The sequence below is a fragment of the Acanthopagrus latus genome, chromosome 22, assembly GCF_904848185.1.
Source record: "Acanthopagrus latus isolate v.2019 chromosome 22, fAcaLat1.1, whole genome shotgun sequence".
In the NCBI taxonomy this organism is placed as follows: Eukaryota; Metazoa; Chordata; class Actinopteri; order Spariformes; family Sparidae; genus Acanthopagrus; species Acanthopagrus latus.
The window spans coordinates 2,352,041-2,377,730 of NC_051060.1; the positions used below are offsets into that span (position 1 = coordinate 2,352,041).

General features: G+C 40.2%; 1 protein-coding gene across 2 annotated transcripts in view; it reads left to right on the top strand.

Annotated features, from left to right (window-relative positions):
- Positions 1–1,947: 1,947 nt before the first annotated feature.
- LOC119013124 (heparan sulfate glucosamine 3-O-sulfotransferase 5) overlaps positions 1,948–25,690 on the top strand; it is a 91,863-nt gene continuing 68,120 nt past the window's right edge. The window contains exons 1-2 of one of the 2 annotated variants that reach the window (XM_037087510.1): positions 1,948–2,309; positions 4,656–4,712. The gene's annotated coding sequence lies outside the window, so the exon portion shown is untranslated. The remainder of the gene's footprint in view (positions 2,310–4,655; positions 4,713–25,690) is intronic. The other variant, XM_037087509.1, reaches the window with a different exon arrangement.

Here is a 25,690-nt window from a genome sequence, read left to right on the forward strand (position 1 = left end):
GACTCTGATGACAAAGAAACGCCAGAGCCAAGCACATCATCACGGCGGAGAGGAAGCGGAGGCAGAGGACGTGGACGTGGGCGAGCGACCGGTCAGGGAGCAGATGTTCATCTGTCGAGGAGAAGATCTTCAAGGACTACACAAGCAGGTCAGCATCTAGCAGAGAACATTACTGGTGCTCTTTTTTCTTGATAAACACCACCTACAACTTTTTGTGTTTGTACAGTATATTGACCAGGCATGTCACTTGGACACACAGGTGCCCTAACCAGAGTCACATTTTGAATTTGTGTTTTGATGCATATTAGTAGAAAAATATAAAGAAAGACAAAGGACTGGCACATTTTTATAGAAACAGGGCCATCTGTAAAGTTTTGTCCTGGAATGTTTGAAGTATTGACCATTGACAGTGTATATGTTCACAGTGTGCCGAGCTCTGCTCCATTAAAAAGGTTTAATCATGTTGCTCATCTGTTGCTTTACAGGCTGGAATTCAAGGACTACATTTGGACTACATCACTTCAACTGCTGAACTCTGCCTGACTCCTATTTATTTGTCCTTGTGTGTTTACTCCATGTTTAACATTACCTCTAACTTGTTTGAATACAGTCTTGAAAATAATGAATCCGTTTCTTTACACCTCCAGCACAAACAACCAACCCATTAGAGTTTTTTCTCTTCACGTGATGCACTAATAATAACAACTGAATCAGGTACGATTCTTGTTTATTCCATAGTTTGGAACACATGTAAATAATTAACTATACCTATAACAAAAATAATATACCTTTTATCATTCAGACAATACACAATACAGTTAGCATAAACAGCTATACACAGGAAGGACATCCAGAGGTTATAAACACAGGTCAGTGTTGGCCAACAGGTCAGGCTGCTGATGTCGCTGCTGTCTCCATCCTCTACTGTTTTGACAGTAATTGTCCTGGAGAAAGAATTGCACAATTACATATCTGACAGTAAATACGGCTTTTCAGGGACCTTGAAATTACTTTCAATTTATTATAACACCACAACTTGAGTTGCATTTCATGCAGTGACAAATATTCCTGAAGACAACCAGAAATAGCCTCTGTTACATCAGAATTGTGCCATTTACCCTCATTTCATATTTACCAGTTCTACTTTTCTGGGGGTGAGCAAAATTTCACTGTCAGAGTAATTTCCATAGTTTCACATTCTTATGATGTTTTCCATGCATTTTGACAGTAGTGTGTACAAGCTCTACTTGCTGGACTTTGTGTTGTGCATCTTGGAGTTCCATTATCTCTGCAAACATCATATTAAACACTGAAAACTAGGATAAGGATGGAGAACTCACTGTGTTTACAGGACATGATGTTACATCTGAATGTGTTTATGGGGCATAAAATTGTTACTGATTCTGTCAAAGACAACACAGGACAGTTGCTGTGTTGACATTATGCACGATCTATAAGTTCTCATCACAATAAACAAGAAGTAAATCAGTCATACTATAAAGCCACGTGTTATAAACCATCCCAGTGTCTATGCCAGTCATCTTCTGTCTTTATCAGGATCCATCAGTCTTTTAAATGACATAACAGTCTCAAGAAGCACATACCGTCATGTGTCAGTGGAGTGACAGCGGCATAGCACCGGTATACCAGTCCAGCGAGTGACACACCTTCAGCCACTGTTCATCTCACTCTAAAATGGACTTGTCTTGTCTTGAATGAATAAAAGCATGCAGTCTGCTCCGTTTGGAGCTCAGCCGCTCACTTTGAAATATCTCCGTATATCGCAGGAATCTGGAAACTGCTCGGTTATCCCTGACTTGTGAAACTTCCGAGCGCTCTCACACAGAGCGCATCTTTGCGCATCCGCCCTTCCTCCCCCCCCTCCTCCCCCTCCTCCTTCAGGAACACGCCCCAGCTCTCCCCGCGCTCCCTTCTCCTCCCGTCAGCAGTAAAACAACGAGCTCCACCGGAGACCACCGCCACATTGATCCGCGGGGTGCTAGAAGGGGGGCGCCCCGGTATAAGTGGACCTAAGGCTTCCTGGGAGAAAATGTGAGGATGTCGTCGCGGCAGGACGCCTGGTGACTGGTTCTTTCTGCAGGTCCTTTGCGCACCTGGCTGCCCAGGCGCGCACGCCGAGCGGACCATCCGAATCGAAGCCCTCCTCACCTCCACACCTGCCGCTACTAGTCCGGTTCGTCCTGATCCCACACGGCTCAGAGGGAGAGCTGGAGGGGCTTTCTGACCTCGGCTGCATCTCGCCTCTTCCTGGAAGGTTAGCGCCGTGTCCCGAGGAGGATGCCGAGCAGGTAAACACAACACCCGCCAGCTTCTGATCACTTCTGCTGAGCTCAGGCTTCTAGAAAACAGGCTCTGCATGCGGGAGGCAGATGATTCAACAGAAAGAGAATCACATTCGCATTGTGTCCCGGACGTATAGTGCCCTCACAGCACTTTATGGTCTGTTCTTTCACTGGAGAATTATTCCTGCGGAGACTCGATATTCCTCTGTGGTATATCTGAGGATTATCATGGTGAATATGAAACTCGCTCTCTTTCTCGCGAATGATCAAGTTGCAGCTACAAACAACAAACTTGAGTTTGTTCCTACAGCAGCTCAGTGATCAAGCATTAGGTTTTTTATTTTCAATGGCACAAGAATCCTTATGTGTGCATGTGAGCAGATCCAACTGACAGATTGTTGACCTTGTGTCTTTACCGTCAGCTTGATGTTGATTTCAGTGTCTTCCTGTGTGAACACCTCTCTGTGGCACAGTTCCTCTCAGATGGACAGAATCAGTTCAGTGGTCCGCATATCCAGAGTCTCAGCATTCAACATTTCTGACCTTTCCCTTGTGTTTGTGTCCATGAACCATCAGTCTCTTTTCTCAGAAGATTATATATTATCGTCTTATGTGGCAGGTGCTATTTTCAGTGCTGCTGCATGTCACCATTACTCTGTATTAGCTCTCTAATAGGGCTTTTGTTATTAGTTAAGTGGCTGAAGCTCTGTGCAGCCGGTGAGAGTGAGGGGGAAAAGACAGAGTACAGAGGTGCAGAGTAATGAGCAAAATTAGGTGTGTTGCATAGTGCTGTGGTTTGATACTAACAGCATGAGACTGGTACTTATGTAAGCTCCACAAGATATGTTGCTTATCTCAGTTCTGCACCACATGTCTGCTTTGAACATGCCCTGTCTGCACCGCTGGACTCTATACAGCCAACAGCTGTGAAGCAAAGGAGCCAGCAAAGATTACAGGCCGGAGTAACAGCAGTTTTTGTTGTCACACTGAATCTTTTTAATCACAGTAGTAGCAGATCAGAAAATTCCACATTAATTAATATGTTTTTGTCAAGTCAATTTATCAGAAATCACTTTACGATCTGTACAGTGAGCGACATCCTCTGTCCTTAGACCCTCGATCTGAGCAAGGAAAGCCTCCTCAAACACAATCCTTTAAACAGGGCAGAACTGGGAGAAGCCTCATGAAGACCCACAGAGGGGGGATCACATTACCAGGACAGATGGAGACTTTATACACTTTTTTTTTTCCTGAAAAGAACCATTTCATCTGTCAAAGTAGTTGGAAATTATGGCTCTGAAAAATAAAATGCTTCAGTTTGAAACCTTTTTATTTACAGACTGTTAAATATGTAGTAATTTGAAGAAATTGCTCAGAAATAAATCTTTAACTATTTGAATCAGTATAATGACAGGTTTTAGTAGTAGAATTACTAGGAATTACTCTAGTACTGGGACATTACAGAGTACAATAAATGCAGAATAAGGAGTTTTGGTCAGTAATTATGATAGGCATGAAGCTAACATCACACTTTGGTTGTTACTGAGTATTTAGCATTTGTATCCATTATTGTATTATAAAGACAGTCTCATATTTTAACTGTCACCAAAGCTAACTAAGAATGCACTATTTTGGAAATTCTGGCTGATAGTGTAGTGTAAAACAACAATTTTGTCAATTACGGATACCATATTTGAAAATGTTGTTGTTGCTATTTACATTTCGAGCATGTAGCAGACACTTTTGTCCAAAGCGACTTACATTAATTCATATATACATTCATACACTGATGGTGGTGACTGCCATGCAAGGTGCAGACCAGCAAATCAGGAGCAGTTTGGGGTTCAGCATCTTGCCTGAAGACACTTCGACATGCAGACCAGGGGACTCAAACCAGCGACCTTCCAATAACAACACACTGACCCTACCCCTGAGCTACAAACGCCCATATTTATTCTCCCTTCTATCTGAAGGAAACAAGAAATGTCTTTATCTGTCTTTATAAAGGAATAGTTGAACTGTTTTAAAGTCATTCAGCGCTTCATAACACTTATCTGTGAATGAGCACACATTCAATCATACAAATGGTTAAAACCTTTAATACAACCGTCTTTACAAGGAAAAAGGTTCTTTTTGAAAAAAAAAAAAAAAAAAAAAAAAAAAAAAAACTGTTTCAGTAGAACTCATTGAGGAGATTTTTTCAGAACTCAGCCCAACAAAAATATTTCGCTTTTGTGACAAATATTAATGTCATTAAAATGTAAATTTAAAATAAATGTAATGAAATAAAAAAGAGACCATGAAGTTGCTGGGATGCTCTCATACTTGACTTTCTGCTCCGTCTTCCTCCAGAATATCCCCAAACAGACATGGTGGACTGTGCCCTGTCCCTGTGTGCCCTCTTGCTCTGTAAGTGATCACTTCTCTCTCTAGTGTGCTTTACATCTCAGTCTCATCTTTAGCTCTGGCAGCAGGCCTGTCCCATCAGTTATGCATAAAGTGCTGCTGGTGTGCTTTGTTTTACATCCTTATCAAAGGAGCGGTCCTTATACCTGGGATTCACTGAGGTCAACAGGGCAGAGAAAGGCATTGTGAATGCCATCTCATGTGCTGATAGGCCAGCAGCAGTCAACGAGGCACATATTGGTCAATACATGACTAACATTAACTCATAATTACATTTCCACTGGCTGTAAAGTGTAGTGTGCATTGTTTCATTGAAGCATATGAGAAATTCAAACACAAACAAGAGCATGTTTATAACAACTTAAGCTGTAATTACTTTCTCCTGGACTGTAAAGTGTGGCCTGCCTGACAACCCATTTGGATAAAATATGTAGATATTTTCCAGAAACTAAATAACGATCATTTTAAGTGATAACTTATAGTAGACTAGAAAGTGAGTCATATACAATTTTCATAAAACTCTTGCAGTGCCTCTGGGTTCATAAGTAGAGCAAACAGGCTGAGTATTGGAGCAGCGGCAGGCACTGCCAGCCTGTCGGCTCTACCTAACGAGCCCAGACACACTCCTGCAAGTAAAAGAGTGGCTCCAGGGGAGAAGTGACATTGAAAGGAGCAGCATTAAACCGTGACAGATGACTGAAGGGGTCAGTGTGTTTGCTGGCACAGCTGCAGCTCGTAGGTTGTAGGTTTCGTAGGCAGACCATGATCTTTTCCTAACCCTAACCAAGTGTTTTTTGTGTTTCTTAATGGTGCACCTGTACTGCACTGCTAAAATGCAATTTTTTTTCTAGATTCCCATGTTTACCTAACTGCCTGACTTCCTGCAAAGTGTCACCACATGATCATATTATGCAACATAGTTAATGACAAGGGATCTGACATACAAAAAGAGCATAATTAACTGTTTATTTATTTTTAGAGAAACTTTTGTTGCCCCACAGGCCCAACTTTGGATGGCCCTGCCATAAGCATACTGTTAAAATTGAAAATTGACCTTAGAGAAATGTATTTAAAAACTTTGAGTTGTATTCAGAACAACATGGTTGTGGTTGTTGGTGCCAGATGGGCTGGTCAGTATTTCAGAAACTGCTGATCTACTGGGATTTTCTCGCACAATCATCTCTAGGGTTGAAGAATGGTCCAAAAAAGAGTAAATATCCAGTGAGCGACCATTGTATGTCAGAGGTCAGAGGAGAATGGGCAGACTGGTTCGAGATAATGAAAAGGCAACAGTAACTCAAATAACCACTCATTACAACCAAGGTATGCAGAATACCATGTCTGAATGTACAACACATTGAACCTTGAAGCAGATGGGCTACAGCACAATTCACATAGGCTCACAAATTGTACAACAGGAGACTGGAAAAACCTGGTCTGATGAGTCTTGATTTCAACTATGACATTCAGATGGTTGGGTCAGGCCTTGAATCAACGGTTCAGGCTGGTGGTGGTGGTGGTGGTGTAATGGTGTGGGGGATATTTTTCTTTGCACATTTCACACATTTTCTCTTCACACATTTCTTTGCACCTTAGTACCAATTGAGCATCATTTAAATGTCACAGCCTACCTGAGTATTGTTGCAGACCATGTCCATCCCTTTATGACCACAGTGTACCCATCTTCTCATGGCCATTTCAAGCAAAATAATACACCACGTCACAAAACTCAAATCATGGGATTTGAACATGACACTGAATTCACTGTACTCCAATGGCCTCCACAGTCACCAAATCTCTATCTAATAGAGCACCTTTGGGATGTGTTGTAACAGGAGATTTGAATCATGAACATGCAGCTGACAAATCTGCAGCAACTGCATGATGCTAACATGTCAGTATGGACCAAAATATTTGCGGAATGTTTCCAACACCTTGTTGAAAGTATGCCACAAAGAATTAGGCAGTTCTGAAGGCAAAAGGAGGTCCAACCTATTACTAGCAAGGTGTACCTAATATCCAATATACCTATAGGTGTACCCATATATATACCTAGTGTGTGTGTGTGTGTGTGTGTGTGTGTGTGTGTGTGTGTGTATATAAATATATATGTGTATATATATATATATATATATATATATATATATATATATATATATATATATATATATATATATATTTTTAACTGAGTTTAAAGATTATATGAATCTAATTGGAAAAAAGCTTAAGTGCCAAACTTAAGTGCCTAATTCCTTACTGTTGCTAAAATTCACTTTGACAAAAAAGAAGGTAAACGAGACTTTACAAGCCAACTTCTTTACTTAAATCAGTTATCTTTAGAAACAGTCTGCTTAACGGAACAGGAAAATATAGATAATTGCCGTAGTTTTTGTATATTGACGAAGTGGACGGTAAACTGGAAACAACCACTAAACAGGAAGAAATTATTCTAACTAACAAACCTTACTGGATTAAACAGCCAAAAGATTTACTGCAGTCTACGCACAAAGCTGAACATATGTTCCTTAACTGTTCAGTAATCATATGGAAAAGAAGACTCTTATTGAGGCTTATAAAACCAGCCAGCAAATGTTTTACAGAAGAGATACATTCTGTCAAAGGTGTTTTCAAAGAGGACAGGTGTTTAACTTGATGAAAATCCAACATCAAATCCATAAGGTTTTAGTATGAAATTAATAAAGGTCCAAGGTGAGTGTGTGAAGTACCACTGGAGGTGTTGGGAACTGATGATAACCCTGTGACCATGTGACCATGTTGTCTGAGGAGAGAAATCATTTCTCTAGTGACATGTCTGATTTTGATTAAGGTATCATGAAGAAAGGAAAACCTGTAATACAGAGGCATGTATTAAAAGGCATTCAAATGGCAATCAATAAAGTAAAACAATGGAAAGCAACTGGAATTGAAGGTATACCAAATGAGATATCAAAGTCATTCATATTATTTCACATTTAGTTTGAATTATTTAAAACATGTTTTGAATCTGGTAAAATACCATATATGTGGTCTAAGTCTATTATAAACCGAATACTAAAAAAAAACACAATGAGGACCCAAGGATACCACTAAACTGGAGAGACATTGGCCTAATTAGCACAGTCTACAAGCTGCTCATGTTGTATCTGGTGGGGGAAAGCCTCTGGGTGCATATGAATTTCCTAAATGGAATCCTGCTTATTCAGCAGGTAGATCGAGGTTCCCCAATTTGTTTTCTTCAGCTTTTTTGTAATACTTCACAACCATTTTCTTGTATTTCTCACCATGACTGAAAACTTTGCCAGCCATATCAATCGCACACTTTTTTATTCAACTCAAGACCAGGGAATAGCTTGTTCGCTTTAGCAAGGATCAATTACATTTGCAATAATGCAGCTGTTGTGCTCCCTTGTGCCAATTTTGATATTTTCATAGTAAAAATTAACTGATAGTATGATTTTACTCTAGGATTCCACAGAATGTCTGTTGTGTTCCACCTCCGGTACAGTTTTACTCTGTCATCCGTCCAGCAACCCCCACTGACTCCATTTTGAGTCAGCTGGAGTCGCAAGATCAAGGAGTTTGTACGATAATTGCATAATTAGGCGAGACCACAGTCATAGGTATAGGTTGTAAGCACCAAAACATTAAGTGTTCTCGACCGAAGGACTGCAAGAAGTGCTTTTTTTTGATGAGATGAGATTTGTGTGCTGGTGTCAACACGTAGTGTTTTATTTTGAAACCTAACCGGATATTATGGTGTTGTTTTGTTATGTGACTTACTGCTCTGCGCTGAATTTGCATTGGACCCAGTGGAAGTAAACACTTAGACCAGAGTGAAACCTGTCAGCTCTGCTGCCGTGGCGGAGCTGTGATGGAGCGGAGCCGGACCGGACATGGTTGAATCTAGCTGTTGCGCGTTTGTTATGTTGTGTGTTGTGTGGATTTTGTAAGGTAGCTGGCATAAAACCAACCAGTTTACATAGTGTTGAGCTGTTGTTTCGGCTTTGCTGACAGCCACAGTCTGCATTCATATCAAGCTTGTTGGTTAAGCATTGGTGTGGTCCTATAAAAATAAGATTAAAATCATTAGTCCAGTCAGATTTGAACTGATAGTTCTCCTGGTCAACCTTGTGCGTCTTTGTAAAGGCCATGTTGTTCTTGATTTACTGATGATCTGTGACTTACTGGTCATTCACTCTGATAACAGGCAGCTGGCTTGCTTGTGGGAGGCATGTGTATTTGAGGCAGAATTAAGTTGTGGATGTAGTGAGTGCCCAGCATACACCGTGAGATGAGGTCAAAATAAAAGCAGAGCTACACATACTATTTCACATCATGATAGGTGCATAGTTTCACTTGTTCAGCACAGGCCAGACATTTGACTTTTACGCCCAGCCTGCCTATTGGGGTTGGCTTTGGTAGGATCAATTTGTAAAAGTCAATGTCTAACGCGTATCAGTTTTACCACTTACTCTTTTACAAGCTTGTGTGTCTGGTGCACGATTACTCTGCCAGGGTTCAAGGCCTTCAAAATATCCCTCTGTGTGAATCACGCCATAGCTGCAATGTAAGATCTTTTGTATAAGCATAAATATGCGCCAAGGTTAGCTGTAGTGGGGCACAGGGGTTTGGGAACCATGTGAGGCTCACTGAGAGATATGTATGATCCAGGTGTAGAACAGGTGATATCTGTCTGGAAGACAACAGGCTGACATGAAAGGTTTTCTCATGTGATATACAGTGACTGGGCCTTGGTAAAGTATTGGGTTAGTATAGTAAAAATTTGCCCAGCCCATATTGTGATATGCGACTGTATACCATGTGAGATTTTGCATATTGTTGTATTGCAACTGTCATACTTGTTGTAATACTTGTCTTTACCCACTTAGTCATTATATTCACTTTATGAATGTTCTGTTCTGTTCCATTCCGTTTTCTTTCCACTTATTTGTGAGGGTCGCAGGATATCACCGCTTTTTCCCCCTAAGGGGGCCAAATCCAGTTTTACTCAATGGGCGAAGGCCAGGGTGCACCCTGGATGAGTCACCAGCTCATTGCAGGACCCTTACTGATGGCAGTGGCTGCTACACAAGGTGCCATCTGCACATCAGGAGCAACTTTTGGGTTCCTGCTCAAGGATGATTGTGAATCATTTCCTCTCTTTGTCAATGTTCACTGATTTTTTTGTGACTGTCTGCCACTCCCTCATGCTTTTCACCTGTGTCCATGTATCCCTACCTCCCTTGTGTACATAGTCTTCTGCTCTCTTTGTTAGTTCTCCTGTTCATTTTCCCTGAGCATGTTTCTGTGTCTCTATTGTTTCCCATCTCCCTATCTCCTCATGGCTTGTTTCTGGATTGTATGCCCAATTTTTATCCTGGTTTTACTCAAACTACATTTTGGTTGTACTTTGTCTTGCTTTTATTTTCTGGATTTCTCTGGTTTTGTTATTTACCTTGTGTTGTTGCCTCTCCTTTGGATTTTGGATTTCATAGACTTTGAATTTTTCAGCTTTATGTAATAAAGTTTGCTTTTTATTCTTTACCCGCCTACATGTGTGTCTTGTATTATCACAGTATCGATATTGAGATATTTGGTCAAAATATCTCTGTTGCCCAGTTCTAACAGTTGTGATTTTTTTTTTTTTAAGGACATTTCAAAATATCAAGATTAAGGCCATATTGCCCAGCCCTACTGTCACTTCAAAATAAACTTCCACATTACCCCACAATGCATGACAGTATGGAGGATGTGTTGCTGAAGTTCTAATATGCAGTGGTCACGATGGCATACAGTTAAAAGCAGCCAGGATAGCATATTGTCCTGTTCATCTTTGTGACTCCTGTGTGGCAGTGGAAGTGAATGTTCTCCGATGACCAACTTTGAGTGACAAATGGAGCGCAGATGAAACCACCAGGGTCAGCCCGGGAGGCTGTCAGCTCCTAAACTGTGTAAAGAAAAAAGAGCAGGAGAGTCTCAGTCTGATTTTACTGCTGCCTTTCTGCTGTGTCAATCTGGCTGCTCCCTCTCGCCTTAGCCAGTTATTACATTTCACTCACATTCACTTTTGCAAAAGCACTGATTGAACGCATCCAACATTCAGGCAAAGACCTACCTACTGTACCAACACCACCTCGGTCACCACTTCCTGTTTGCTTTAGTGAGCAGTGGAACTAAAGCCCTGTGGCATTCTGTGTCATCACTCCAGATTTATGATGGTCAACCTGTTATGTCCAATTTACAAAGACCTTTTTGGGTAACTACAACTTGGATTAATTTCTGGCTTGGCAAGCAATTTCAGAGGCAGACACAGAGAGGTGGAGGGTGGCTCTGTGGGACTGAAATCTGAGGGTGGTGAAGAAATTTGTCAGCCCCCCATGCTGACCCTTATCCAAGTCATCTTCTCTCAGGATGATGATATATGACTAAGGTGACCGCTGTCATTATTCAAAGGCTTGTCTTCTCTACACTGCCATGCGTCTCTCCTGGGTCTGATCAAGTGTGTGCTAATATCCTGCAGTAATGATTTGTGGAGGGCTGTGATGCTGTAGCATCTGAAGGACGATTTGTTGTTGAGCCTTCCAAAACAATATCATAATCCAAATCCATTAGCCATATGGGTTCCATTCCCCAGATTTGCTTGATGCAATTTCCGTGCCCTTCCACAGCAGAGTCACAGTGCAAGCCTGGGATTCATTTAATTAGATGATCTTTCCTTCTTCTGCTTTCTATGACAGAAGGCTTGTTTCAATTTGATGTTTATCCTGTGGTTAGAATAAAATAATAATAAAAATAGATAAAATAGCTTTCTGATCAACAATCTCTATCTATCAATACTCTCCTGTAAACCAAATTCTCTTGAACCTTTAAAAACTACAGCAAAATAAGCCGCCAGTCTTGGTGATGTATGTCATGTTTCAGGGGACATGGGACAAAACCTAGATGGAACACTGATAGTGTTTTCTTGTCTTATTTTTGCCTTAGTGCCAACGATTAAATGCAGCAGCTCTCCCTCTGAACTGCTTTGAATGAAGTCTCGCTGGTGTTTTGCATGGATCCATATTTATTACTGCTGCTGTGTTTGCTGTGTAATTGTGTAATTGACTTCTAAACACATAAATTATGTCAGATGTTACAGCATTCATTCCTGTTTTCCCCCTGCTAGCTGGACTTCTCATTGTCTGTCCATCCTCTCCTCCATGTCACCTCCATCTTCTCTTGCAGCAGCCACAGCCCTACAAAGAACATTACATTTTTCCAGAGCTTTCACCACAAATCATGCCCTTCTCAACTGTTATTTTCTTTTTATAGCTGAAAAATGTACTTTTTAAAACTTAAAACTGCACTGTGGGCAGAGGCGAGCCAAGTATTTTATAATCTCACTATGACACTAAGACTATCAGGCTTTTGTCTTTCGAGGTAACCACCCCATACTCACAGTGACAGTAAAGTATTGAGTGAAATAAAGTGATTTATCACAAGGCTCAACACCTCACCACAGATTAAAACATATTTAGTGACAGCACATAATAATATATTGACAACATTGTTCATTCATTATTCATTTTCCAAGGAAATCCTCTTAATTCCTATTCAATCCAACTCACTGACGCCAACTCATGTACAAAAACTTCTCGTTATGTCCCTTGGGAAAATCAGAGCATATATTCACTCAAAAATGTTTTTTCTAATTCTCTTCATATACAGTAGAAACTAGACAAAACCCCCAATCATCTCATAAAAAGGGCTCAAATAGTGGTTGAAAGACGACATGAGGTGATCGTGGCTCTAGCTGCATTTAGCCGGAAACACACCCGTGCAACTGCCATATGCACTGTCGTCTGCCATTGAAATAAATGGGTTAATTTATATTTTCATGTGAATAATAAACAAACATTGTGAAAATATGGATTTGTGTTGCCTGTTATAACCTATTGATTGTATTGTGTGAATGATTCACACCAGCAGCGATGAAAAGCAAGCAATAGTGACAATAATATAAAGATATATAAATAGCTGTCAAATGACGAAAGCTGATGCTCATCTAAAGACAAAGTCCATCCTGCTTTCGTTTTTTATAAGGAGTTCAAGAGACAGTGTGCAGTACATCTGAGCAAATAACAGGCATCCCCAACAATACAATTTGCAATGTTCCTCCGATATTGTAAGCCAGGTTTACCTTTTGTAGTTGCTCTATTGAAGTGCTGCACAAATCCTTTCCCTGGCTGGGACAGGGGTCAGTCCAGCTGTTCTCACTTACTCCAGCTTTTCTCGAAAGGTCCTTTTCCTAAAAGGCTTTGCCAGTATATCAGCCATTGTCATTTGAAAAAAAAAAAAAAAAAAAAAAACAGGGCTGGATGAAAATCTAAATGAAAATGTGAAATTTAATTGACTGAATTTATGTAGCTAGTTTTGCTTCAGTAGCTGTCCCTCTGATAGCAGCTCTAGCATGCCAAAGAATACGCCCAACCGTTCAAATTTGAAATCAACAACATCTCCACATCAAATGTTGTGTAAATATCGGGGGGGATTCACTTGAAATCCTTTGGGCCTCAGGGCAGATTTTTATTCAGGGACAGCACAGGTGGAAATGTAAATGAGCTGAACAGAATATAGGCAATGATGTTGATTTTTACAACCAACCACAGAGTAATTTTTGTCTCCAATTCTGAGCGACGACATTGTGAAATACTGCTGTCTCACTGCTGGACACACCGAACTTCACCTCGGGGATGAACGCCCCCCTCTAGGATATCTCCTATCACCGCTCAGAGGAGGCCGGACTATGATAATGACTCCTTTAGTTACGTAACGACAGGAGCAGATTCTGAACAGCCTGTAGGAGCTCCGTGTTACCAGTGGGGCTGCAGAGACCATGCAGGAATCACTTGTTTTCCTCATTCTGGGAGTTGGCAGGCACAGAGAGGACCAGATTATATATGTAGAGACCAGAGAAAATGTGTTTTTTATGATATGAGACCTTTAAGCTCTCACGCCTCTCTTTATTTCTTAGCAAACCAGAGATTTTAACTCTGGATTTTGAGGGAATTTACCAGCTCCATACAGCTCATCCAGCGTGTCTGAAAGCCCTGAGATTCCAAATTGTTTTGATATTATATTCTACTTGTTCTCATACATTATATTCATATTACTGATTTGTTTTTCATTAGAAATCTCATTGTGTTGATATTTTATCAAAGTACCAAAACCAGTCTTCTCTTCAATATTGTCTCAATATTGATATCAAGGTTTTGGGTTAAAAATACTGTGATATCTGATTTGTTACCTAGACCTAGCATTTATGATCACCATGTATGTTGAGTATTGCAATATAGCCATAACATATCGTAACATGGTTTTCAGGCCATAGTGCCCAGCCCTTCTCATAATGCAGAAAAAGATGCATTGTTAGATTTATGATTACTAAATTACCAGTGGTGTTTCCTGTTTAAGTGAAATCATCATGGGCAATACAGTCTGTTGTTAAGCTGTTAAATGTCCTGCCTCTATTACATCTATTACAATGTATACAGCAAATAAAGAGAATCAGGCAATACATCACTTATATAATTTTCTACTCCCTCATATCAGTATTGCCATCAGGCCAAAATATCCAGTGTTGGCCAGGCTCTGCATGTGGTTTAATGCACATATGATACTTTAGATAAAAGTTTGAATATAGTTTCACACAGCACTAAAATCTGTATTTTGATTCTCCTCACACTGAGCTCAGTGTTGCGGCAATTCTGGTGGATTGACGTTGACATGTGTTACATCATTGTATTCTGAAGTATTTCATCACTATTATAGGTCAAACTCACATGAAACTCTTTCAGCTCTGCTGGTGTTTCTGTCATGTCAGCTATAAGCTCAGTATAGATGTCTAATTTAAAAACAAGCACTCGCAGAGGAAGCACAGACAAAAAGTCAAAGCGTGGACTCGTCTGTGTCTGTATGAGCTTTTAATCCCGCTCGCTGTGTTGACAGTGTCTGTCTGCAGATAGTTCAGTTTTTCCACCCAACTTTGACTTACTGCTGAAACCCAGTCATGAAAAGACTTAACACTCTAGCTTTATAGACATGCATAGAAATAATGCTGTCCTATGCAATGCAAAAATGCAAAAATCATTCATAATTATATTTCTAGAATGAGCTGATTCATTTCCTCAGAGCAATGGTCTCCTACAACTAAATGAGCGACAGGTTGATAAAGTTTTGCAGTAAGTGCATTACCTCAAAGCATTTCAGAATTGGTGGAAAAAGTACAAAATGGGAAATTTCTTTTTTTGTCTGAAATGTTTTTTTTTTTTCCTCTCCTTAAAATGATGTTTTCTGACATTAATGAATAAAGTAATTTCAGCTCAGGGCATATTTTTTATCGGAGGACTGAATATGACTTCGAATGTGCATTTTTAGGGAATGTCTCGTGACATCCCAGCACACCCTTACACCCGAAGCCTGCATTGGCCATACTTGGGTCTGTGCATGTGTTTTGTCTGGCTGTCGGTGCCTCTGTCTGCATGAAGCACCAGTGATTTGGGTGTGATACTTATTTCTATGTAACTATCTACTGTTATCAATTAGAGCTACTATAGGGAGGTGCTGTTAAAGTTACTATAGTTACCAATTGTCTTTGGCAGTGTGTTGCATCCCCTGCAGGGCTGGGATTGATCGCTTGCAAGTACTACTGCACAGTACATTTTAAAGGTTACATATCATAATAAAACTTTGTCTGGTCTCTACATATATAAGCTGGTCCTCCCTGAGCCTGCCAACTCCCAGAATGATGAAAACAAGTGATTCCTGCATTGTCTCTGCAGCCCACCCACTGGTAACACGGAGCTCCTCCAGGCTGTTCAGATTCAGCTCCTTTCATTACGTAATGAATTTCATTACGTAACGCCCCCTCTGCGCGGTGATAGGAGATATCTGAGAGGGGGGCGTTCATCCCCGAGGTGAAGTTTGGTGTGTCCAGCAGTGAGACAGCAGTGTTTCACAATGTTGTCCCTCAAAGCTAGACATGCAAATAGCTCTGTTGTTGGTTGTATAAATCAACATCAGTGCCTATATTCTGTCCCAGCTACAGAGCAGAGGAGACAGTGGTTGTGTTTAATTTTTAATGACAACGTGCCAGCTGTGGTTCGTGTTAGCTTGTATGTGTGTGCTAACCACTTCACATCGGACTGCTTCAGTAACGAGGGTCAGTACAAAGCTGGCTTTGCCTCGACACTGACCCTCGTAAAAGTATCAGTCCCAACCATACCGGACCCAGCAACTGCACCCGAGCCAACGAAAAGTGTTGCCACGGTTTAATAGTATATATAATTGCCTATGAGTCTGGTGAAATCAGCTGGAAATCGGCTAGCTAGTTAGCTCCGCTTCGGTCCGCTATGCAATGGCGTTTGAAGCGAGTTTAATGTTAATGATATTACGATGGAGCTTGGTTGTCACAGTAAAAAGTCTGGAAACATGCAGACTGGAGACAGAGATGATGCGAACAGTGTCCAAGAGTTTGGAGACTGAGTTGGAGAAAAACACAGCTTTCGCTAGCTGTTAGCCATTAGCTACATGGTGGTAAATATAACAACACATACGAACAAACTAATATTATACAGACACACTAACCATTGTGAAAGGTCCTGCTGCAGCCACAGAGTCTGTACTTCTTCAGCAGCCTCTCCTTCTGGGTCCCATTCTGGGTCAAACTGGTTCGGTTGAACGAAAAAATCTCTGCGAGCCATAGTGATACATGTATATATCCAAACATTAGCGCATGCTACTGCTAACTCAAGGGGAATCCTCTCCCTGAGAGTGATGTAGCAGGCAGGGATCTCCAAGTAGGTGAAGACAGACAGAGATCATTAGTATTTAAAGGTGCAGGCACAGAAACAGACTGCTCTGAATAGAGCTCTGTAGAGCGACTTTTAGACAGCTGAATTCAGGACCACAAATGGGTTTGGGGCAATGCATATCGAATACAGAGCTGTTGGACCTCTGACAGCTGTGTGAAATTGATGAAAAACAGCATAATATGGGACCTTTAAAGATGTGAAATCTTGAGTGCCAGGGACACAAACAATTAGCATGAAACACTTAGCAGTGTTGACAGACTGGTGCTGATTGTGGAGACAACTTCTTGGCTTTAGATGAGTTGCTGAGGCTGTGTTGAATGTGAACAGAGAGTTTTGACAATTCGAGGAAGTTGCAAACGTAGCAGGCACAAGTAGTAATTTATTGGAGGCAAGCCCAGAGTCATACAGCATATACTCTGGAATTACCTGCTCACACACTGTTACAAGCTGCTTTGGGATTTCGTCAAATGAAAGTGTCGGAGTTACTACTATACAACTTACTATTTTGCTATAACACACTTTATGACCTGTCATGAACAGATTTCTTCAAATATTTGCCAGAAGTGCCATTGCAATTCAGAGGCCATGTCCCCTGTGTTTGCTCAGAATTTAAGGGGTTTCAGGGAGTTCATATTTTACAATTAAAGTTTATACATGGTGGGTATTTTGCATGATGCATGATGGTTCTCTTATCTGTAGACTCTATACATCAGAAGTGACCTAATTTACCTAACAACAAATAAATCAAGGGTTCAGTATTTCCCTTTTACTCCTTACAGTCAGAACAAGGCTTTGAGAGATGTTGTTCTGTTCGGACTGTTTTCACCTATGCCGTTAAGTAAAAGACAAAAAAAGGATTTCTTATATCAGTGGGGGGGTTGAACAGCATTCAATTGTTCATGTAGAGAGATGATAATAACAACAAAACAATATAAATATAAATTGTGACGTCTTTCTGTGGCTGGCTGCAGCTCTGTCTGGGATCAGCAAATAAAGAGTAATCAACCTGAACCATCCTGTTAGGCAGAGGAAGCATTTAGTGTGTGGCTGCTGTCTGTGGAGAGTGACGCTGATGAGCAGTAATCTGAACCTTTCTTGGAGTGAGAAAAACACCAGCAGCCTCCTTCTGCCCCAACTGTGAGTTATAGCTCTCATTTATCTGATGGAGCACTTAGTCTCCAGCCCATCCTTGTTTTCAAGTATTCTTTTCACTTACGCCCGATCGATCGCTGTTGCCAAGTGTTAATGATGAGTCATACTATTAAATTTGATGACCTGCAGCCGTATTCTATTACCTTGCTTTCTTAAACATGCAGACCCCTGTAATTAAGGTTCAAGTAGATGCAGGAGGAGAAGCATGTTGGATCAACACCAAATTAAAAATAGCCATCAAAGAAGAAATGTTGAGAAGCCTAAGCAGAGCAATGTGTTCTTTAAACTGATGCTGTTTGAACATACTGCAGTATGAGTGACAGCATAATCATTTGCTGAAATTAACATCCAGGATCAGCCTTTTACATTCAGTCTGTTTTAATTTGTCTATGGAGTCTGATGGGAATGTGTGGTGCTAGATGTAATGCAGAGGTCTCTGGTCAGACCGAGGGCTTTTTATGCTCATTAATAATGTAATGTGACAAAGCAGGATGTGACAGTGTTGTATAATAAAAATGCTGCTCGCTGTGCCTGTTTTTAAGCCGACAGACGTGTTAAAAGATGCACCAGAATAGATGAGTGATCTTTTTCGACTTTTATCAGCTCGATGTCAGAGGTCAGTGAAGCCCTTTAGATTGGCTGCCACAGGGGATAATGAAACCACAGGATGGAGCTGTTTCTGCTGCTCTCATGTGGCTCAGATGGTACCTGAATGACTTTCATTTAATGCCAAGCTAAATAATTCACACAGTGAGAGGGGATCATACCCTTTCATTAGAATAAGTAATGTCTGGGTGTTATCAGTATGTTCTCTTAATGTAAACAGTTAATACCCCCCTGAAAACCCACAGAGGTTTTAAGGGTTGATTTGATATGTTTTTTTTGTCTGTTTGGTTTTTTTTTTTGTTACAGTGGGGACAGGGAGATTAGCAAGAGAGTTTTTTTTAAGGTTACAGGTAGATTACAATACACTGTAATTATTGAAATGGAGCAGGTTTGGTTTAAAAAGTATTGGACAGACAACAACAAAACTATGAAAGTGCTGTATATATGTCATGTCATTGTACGTAACCGCTTATCCCTTTCCATGGGGTTGCGGGGTGTTGCTGCTGGAGCCAGTCCCAGCTTTGTCTCAGGGCGAGTCACCAGCTCATCACAGGGCCCTCACTGATGAGCAATGTGGGGTTCAGTATCTTGCTCAAGGACACTTTGACATGCAGCTCAGCCTTGCCCGGAGCCGGGCTTTGAACTAGCGACCTTTCGATCACTAGTCGACCTGCTCTACCCACTGAGCTACAACAGGAAATCAGTGCTAGGAGTATAGGATGAGTATAGGCTTTACTAACACCATGTGGACACTACGCCTACATCTTACTAGTGTGCTGTTTTTAAAAATAAACAAAACAAGATGCCCATCTGCAGACACAGCACAGTCAATCTGGAACACTAGTACCAAGTTCAGAATGCCTTAGCAGTGCCATCCACACCTTTTCTGCAACTGGTAGCAACCCCATTTGCATGGAGCATTGAATTATGGGTCTGCCATGTCAATTTAAAGCTCTTACAATGTGAACATGCTTCAAAAAATATGCCAGCATGTTTAGATCCAGTAAATCAAATAGGGTTGATCTAGGACACAACAATCATTGAACTATTACTTCAGGTCTTTCTTGCACTGAGATCTGAGGCTGTTGTTATAGACAGGAAATCATCCTTTTTCCTCCTGTGAACACTTTTTTTTCATTTAAATCATGCAGATGTTCTGCATTCTTATGGTCTTAGCCAAACACATAGTTTGGACAGTCAGCCATCTTTATTATCAACTCTGTCAACTATATTTTAGATGCCCTTGCTGCACGATTAGTAGAGAAAAAATATATATTGCATGTATTTCCTTGTGGATTCATTTCCAGACTTGGAGTCATTTAATAGGAGGCAGCAGTCCTCACAGGTTTATTGCAGTCTCAGGTCAGTACCCCAATTCTACATTCAGGTCAGCGTTTAAATGCTCAAAGGGATTCAATAGAGGATGTGTCAAAGGCCATAGAGGCTGGAAAACTGGAAATATTCTGCAGTGGAAATAGAAAAAATCATTAATATTTAATGTGTTCCATTGTGACAAAGCTTGGTATATATATATATATATATATATATATATATATATATATATATATATATATATATATATATATATATATATATATATATATTTTTTTTGTTTTTTTTTTTTTTTTTTTCACTTAGCTGTGCCATCTGAAATCAGGAGCCAGCCACTATGGGTGTCTGCTCTCGCAGGGAGACTTAGATGCCACAAAACAAAGACTGGTCTTGGATTTCATAGATGTTAACTTCTGTCACCCAGATTGAGGACAGTGTTGCATCAGTGAGTTAACTGAATTTTGCTACATGTATAGTAATACAGCAACTTGCTGCAGTGCTGGATGGGGAAGCTTATCCCTGATGTGGAACTCAGCAATAGGTTACATATATATATTCTAAAGTTTTGTATGTAAGGACTTGAAGTGATTAGAATTAAAAAGAGTCATGTCACTGATAACTATAGCCAACTGATGTTAACTTGTTGAACAAATAATGACATGACTTGAGACTGTCTTGTAGAAATAGACAGATTCTTTGCTCAGCCAACTGTCAAAGCCGATATTCAGCATTTTTCTGATTGTTACCAGTGTCTGTGTTTTTTGGGTCCAATTGCAGATAAAATAAATTGATCAAAAAAAGTTACAATTCTGGCTTTGTTGCACCATTCTCTCTCTTTCTGTTGTCACTAGTCTGTGGTTTCACTTACTGAATAATCTTAATCTGCAGAGGTGCTAGTAACTGAAGCTATCAAATAAATGCAGGGGAGAGGAAGTATGAAGTGGCAGAAAATGGAACTACTCAACCTAAAATGTGACACAAAGATTTATGTTGGTTTCAAATGCCGGTTTTCAATCTCCTTGCATACTACTAATTGACATCCATATCAGCCCTGTCAGTTATTTGTCATCATAGAGGCAGTTAGCCTATATTTGAAAATAAAGTGTTAAAACAGAAAAAATAGAACCGCCTGGCAAAATACTTAAAACCACTACCAAGGTAGTTTCACAGGGAAAATGTCTTTTTACTTGTGCAGTAATTTGAGTCTTTCCAGAAGAGTGAACTATGATTAACGCAACTAAATACGAGCCCTGGTTGTAGGCAGTGCATTTAAAATTCACCATTCAGTATATCTTCTCTTCCTGAGTGCCCTTTTGAAAAATCATTCCTGAAATAATCCTCTCAAAACACAGTCAACTCTAGCTGTATTCCAGTTAACTTAAAAATCCAAAGCCAGATAAACACAATAAAGTCTTCAGCTTTCAGTTTCCACCAAGTGAAAATAGATTCAACATTCTGCAATCGGTTCCAATTCACAGTAGAGAAACAGGTGGGAATTGTTCCTGTGTGCCCTCAGGGCAAGACTTTCTCCTCCGAATCACATCCAGTACATCAAAAGTTTTTTGTCACAGGAAAGAATGAGGTGAAAATGTGTTTCAAATCAGGGTACAGAACATCTACTGGGATGTAACCTAGATGTTTTATCTGCAGAGATCCTTTGCCATGCCTGCAATATCTCCGACACAATACTGTTGCTCTGTTGACCTTGGGGGGAAACAGAGTAAGACTGGATATATATCAGCCAGTAAAAAGAAATCTAGGAAGCTTGGAGCCAGGTTGTCCCAGGTTGTATTTGTTCACATGTGGGGGGAACAATTTCTACATCACCTGGGGATTGTCTGCCTGGACTCTTCTTGGGTAAGCTGTAGTTGTATGCTAGATATGATAAAAACTCTGAGGCTGCAGTTATAAGTGCTGAAGGAAACACAATGGGGCCAGAGTTCTCATTGTTCAATGCTGTTCTGCCGAGTCGCCGTTTTTACTTTTCTCTCAAGAAGCATTTGGTGAATAAAGGAGAGTTCAAATATGTAAGCAAACTGGAAATTAGGAATGACTGGGTGTATCATTGATGGATTTGCAGGTGACAGCAGGCACAGACGAAGGCCAGCTCTTTAAACAGTGTGTTTGAAATGAACAAAGATATTCACAGATCATGTGTGTGCCCTTGTGTATCTCCATTGTTATCTCCACTGAGCTGAGGACAAAACATTATTTTCAATGATTAGGCACTGCTTCTTCCTCACAAGTACAACGGAGATAAGGGAGGTGGTGGGTGCTGAAAGTGAGGAGGAGGGTGTCGAGAAGGGATTGGATTGGAGATGAGTGCAGCAGAACCATCATTTATGAAATGCCAGCGAATGCCTGCATCAGTTCATCTAATATGTGGATGAAAGTCTTGACCTTCAGGGGTTATCTTTAATGGAGACAACTGAGCCACACATTGCTTTGCCTTGACTTGATATGCATAAAGCTGCACTAAACAAGATTTTTAAGTAAAAATCGAGCCATTCTTCCAAGCTCAATCACAAAGCATGGCAGCAGTAGAATATCTAATTCTCGCAAACAGGGCATTAAAACTTTCCCAACAACAGGAAGAAGCAAGTGGACAGTTTGTCCGGATGAGCAAAAATACTTCCAGACCAGTGAACTCCTATGAGTGTAAAAATCCTGTTTTATCTCCTCAGATCCACAAAAGCTGGATGTAGCCAGATGTTATTGTTCCATCACAAAATGTCTTATTGAGGAGATCAAGTGTTAAAAAGTGTGACTTTTGGGGATCGCTTTTCACATTCTATATTCTGGTTTCTTTTAACCAAGACAATCTTTCACTAATTTTATGGGAAATTGTTATCCAGTAAATGAAAACTCTGTCATTCCCGCACTCTCCTTAACAACTGAAGAAGACAGGGACTCACATACAGGCTGTCTGGCATAATCCAAGTCTCTGGAAGCCCCAAGATATGGAATTGATTGGAAAAGACAATTTGTTTGTGTGGTCAGATGCAGGTCTCAATTAATTAATTAATCAATTAACTTAGTGAGCAAGGGTGTAGGTCCCAAGAGCAGGGCAAAAAAAATAATCACAGGCTGTACAGAATGTTTTGAATATGATTTTCAGCATTTATATTAATACATTTAACAAATAATGTATGGTGAGTTTGGTTATAGTTATACAAATAGAGATGGTTTTCATGAATCTCTTTACTGCACTAATCTTGAAGAGGTCATATTATGCTAATCTTCAGGTTCATACTTTTATTTTGGGGACCTAGTAGAAAAGGTTTGAATATTTTAATTTTCAAAAAACACAGTTTTTCTCATACGGTACACTGCTTCAGCGTCCCTTTTCACACTGTGTCTTGAACAGTCACAGAGTGAGTCATCTTGCATCTGTTCAATCTTTGTTGAGAGTTACACATGTGCATTACTTCTAGGGCATGATGTATCAGAGACAGAGTAGGGCGGGTCATGCCAAGCAAGGTAGGGTGATCTAAAATAATTCTGCAGCAGAAGTAGCAAGTGTATGTCTGCTGACTGACTGGAGTGTATATATTTTATAATAGATATAGACATTTGAATAACACCTGTTACATAGTGATGCACATAAGTTAGCTTGACTCCAAACCAGGCGTTTCAGGCATTGCAGGAGCAGTGTTATCAGTGGGAGAGAGTAAATCCTTCTGTTGTAGACTTTGGGCTTTTATCACTTTGCAGACCTATTACATGCACAAAAATGCTACATAACACAATAAAAGAAAGAGGAAGAGGAAAAACCCCAAAAGCATAATATGACCTCTTTAAGTTATTTCCTTGATACATAGATGATACGATTATTATAACATCTTTACAATAAATGCACTTTGCTACTGAATAATTTCATGTTTAATTTTAGAGGCTCTTTTTAGAATTTTAGCTGCAAATCAAAATGGAATCACTTTTTTTCATCCAAAAACCTGCTGAAAAGGGGCTCTTTTTTCAGCCCTAAGCACTGCCTTCAGTCTTCCTCTCAGGATGCCCACAGTCCTACAACCTGCAACAATGAGGTAGGGCAGACTGTACAGTATGTAGCCTGATTAGTCCATTTTATTTTGAATATGTGAGGCAAAAAATGAATGTAGCTGTAGCTCAGCGGGTAGAGCGGGTCGGCTAGTGATTGGAAAGTTGCTGGTTCAAATCCCTGCTCCCCCGGGCTGAGCTGAGCTGCATGTCAAAGTATCCTTGAGCAAGATACTGAACCAAATTGCTCCTGATGTGCAGTTGCCATCAGTGAGGGCCCTGTGATGAACTGGCGACTTGTTCAGGGTGTACGCTGCCTTTGGCTCCAGCAACAAACCCCTTGAAGGAGAGATAAAGCGGTTACAGGCGATGACATGACATGATAAGTTCAGAACATGAAAAGAAACAAGGTTTTAATGTTCAAAACAGTAGGAACCATTTATCTCATGATCTTATTAAGAAATGTATGTACATCCATCCATATATATATATACATATATATATATATATATACATATATTTACACACACACACACACACACACACACACACACACACACACACACACACACACACACACACACAGATATACCTACACATACCCCACGTACTCAGAATCTCTTATATACATATTTAAAGTCATTGAATGTAACCCAAATGAACATTATATTTTCATCATCGTAACAGAATTTAACATCTCTCCTCTGATGGCTGTTGTCAAAGTAAGTATATTCTCAAATGCATACCAACTATGGTGCAATGAATTAAAAATGATGCAACACAGCGGCACATATTTCCCACCTACATATAAAGACTTGAGACTGCATAAGTTAGCACAGTCACAGGTGGGTTCATTATGTGGAGCATGAAGGTGTCAGCCTCATTAAGCAGAAGTCAGAGCAGTGGAAAATGATCATACCACTGGGACTGTAGGCGTTCACTGTGAAATATAGTTATCCTAGCGCCAAAAGCTGAGAGATCTGGTTAAGCTTTAGAGAAAACTGAAATCTTAAGTATGTGGAGGCTAAAGCTGTCTCAGTAATACACATTGGACATGTGCAGTCAGTTTTGTTGAGGAGCTAGTTACATGTAACAGTGTTACTTAATTAATTAGTGCAAAACCAAATTGTCACTTAGAAGAGCACATGTTTTTGCTGGGCCCAACAATTCAATCAAGCCTAATCCAATATCAATCTCAATAGCCCTGTATCACTCTAAATGTTAAACCACCATAGCCACTGTAACCAGCAACCTCTTGATGACTATTTATCAAAAATGTCATTGTGTTCATTTTTATGAAAGTACTAATAGTCATACTTACAATATGGTCCCAGTATTGATATTGAGGTAAAAAAAAAAAATAAAAAAAAAAATACTAGCTACTGTGTTGTGTATCACAATTTTATTTTAATACCATGTTGCCTAGCTCTCTCCATTATATCCATTATATTCCCTTCAATTTTTCAGCATTGTTTTTGATTTGCTCTCTTGTTAGTATTTGCACCCCCTCCAGTGTGCCCATCAAAACAATGTACAGCATCCGACTGTGACTGGCAGACCATGCACAGGCAGTTGGCCATGCTGTTGGACGAAAAGAGACTTTATAGCTAGAAATGTAACAATTCTTTCCAGAAAAGAGCTCCAACATCGCTCTGTATTCCCCCCAGGCTTTCTCTTAGACATCATGTTCCTAAATCTTACTAAACAAATTTAGAGATGTTACCTGATTAAACACGGACATGCACGCCTTCACTTTCTGCTGTTTTCAAACTCTTCTCCATATAGGGGCTGACATTACATTGTTCCTCTTCCTCTAGAGTTACAATGAATGTCTCAATTTGTGCAAAAGGATTCATACTCACTATGAATGATATCTTGATCTGAGATGCCCAGTCGTCTTCTTTGCACAGGAAGTTCTGGTCAAGCCAATTAAATACTCCTTCTCCTTTCCTCCTCTCCTGCACCGCCTTTAGTGAGTGAGGAGGGATGCACCGCTCCAAAAATTGAAAATCAGTATGTTGCAGCCAAAGCTGCTATTATGGC